The sequence below is a fragment of the Asparagus officinalis genome, chromosome 7, assembly GCF_001876935.1.
Source record: "Asparagus officinalis chromosome 7, Aspof.V1, whole genome shotgun sequence".
In the NCBI taxonomy this organism is placed as follows: Eukaryota; Viridiplantae; Streptophyta; class Magnoliopsida; order Asparagales; family Asparagaceae; genus Asparagus; species Asparagus officinalis.
Genome location: NC_033800.1, coordinates 125,636,337 through 125,638,061, shown reverse-complemented (window position 1 = coordinate 125,638,061; position 1,725 = coordinate 125,636,337).

The window sequence follows — 1,725 nt, the reverse complement described above, 5'->3', positions numbered from 1 at the left end:
AGATGAAATCAATTACACTCCAAGCTTCATCCTAAGTTTTGAAGCCCTAAACTACGAAAATTGCAAAATACAAACAAAATTTTTTAAAATTACATAAAACAACTTAAACTTTTGAAATTTGCACAAAAATCAAAAATTCTCAGAGTTAAAAAAATTCTTTACAAAACCCTCGAAAATTCAAAAATATAAAAACATCTTAAATTTTCAAAACTTACAGATAACAAACATGAAATTAGAAATTATCAGTAGCCCCCAAAACACCCTCAAAGTTTAAAAATTACAAAAAACACCCTCAAAACTTTAAAATTACAAAAAAATACCCTAAAATTTAAAAACTTATACCCCTCACATGAAATACGAAAGTTACCCACAGGCCCCTAAAACTTTAAAGTTTGCAAAAGACACCCTTAAAATTTTAAAAATTATAAAACATCCTCAAAATTTTAAATTACAAAAACACCCTAAATTTTCAAAACTTACACCCAACACACATAAAATTTACAAATTACTAACAGCCCCTTGAAGATATAGTATTCACCAAAAACACCCTCAAAGTTTTAATTTTTTTAAAAACACCCTCAAAAGTTCAAAATTACAAAAATACTATAAAAATTTAAAACTTAAACCAACACACATAAAAATACCTTGAAAACTTACCTAGGTCAGCTAAAAATGGTATTTGTTGGAATGTGTTTAAGGACGAAAAGAATCTTTCTTTTCATCCTCAAATAGAGGTTTAAGTAAAATTTATCTTATACACCCAAAATCTTCATAGTTGCAAAATTACTGAATCAAAGTATGTGACCATGTGCTACGCATATGCATCCCACCTAGTAATATAAAAAAGTAAATGTGGGAAATATAGAAGATTGTATGAAAGTAACTTGACAGTGCAAAGTGTACAAGAAAAACACAAAATTATAGCTTTCTACTAAAAGGTAAGAAAAGAGCTTTTGGAGGGAAAAAGAATAATAATCTTCATTATATCAATGTGTTTATATACATACGTGATAGTAAGTAGTCTGGTATCCTAGTGGATGCGGGACTAAAAAGCGGAGTACAATTAGTCTGGTTTACAAGTTTGACTAATGGGGTGTTTGTTTCTATGCAAGTGAAAAGTGAAACTCTTTTAACATCTCCGGGTAAAATGTCAAAATGAATCTATATCAGATTTAATGCAACTTTAAGTTCTCCTAAAAAAATGTTAAAAGTCGTGTGAAAATAAAAAAATGGAGACCACTACCAATTAAAACCTATTAAAAAATATTTTCTTCAATATATATACCTTTTTTACCTTAGAGATGCTAATCCACTCTATACGTACTATCCTTAGTTAATATTTCTTTTCTCTTGTCTTCCCTCACATCAGTTCGTCGGTGACAAATATTGGGTTTTGTTGGATTTTTTAAGGGTAAAATTGTGTCAAAGCCCCGCCCCAGCCCCACCGGCCAACAAAAAGAAAAAGGATGTGCTACCTCAATTATTTTTTACGTGCCAAAACCTCTAATACATAAAAAAAATTATTTTCAGCTTCTATTTACATTTTTAAGACAGTTGAGAGAGAAATATTTTTACAAAATCCAAAACTGTCCCCCCCCTCTCTCTCTCTCTCTTCTCTCTTCTCACTTAAAATCCATCCTCAAAATGAACAAACTCTTCGAATCTCAGCCTCAAGAGAACAATCAGTTCAATAGCGTTGGAGCAAGAGGTGGTGATCATCGGTGG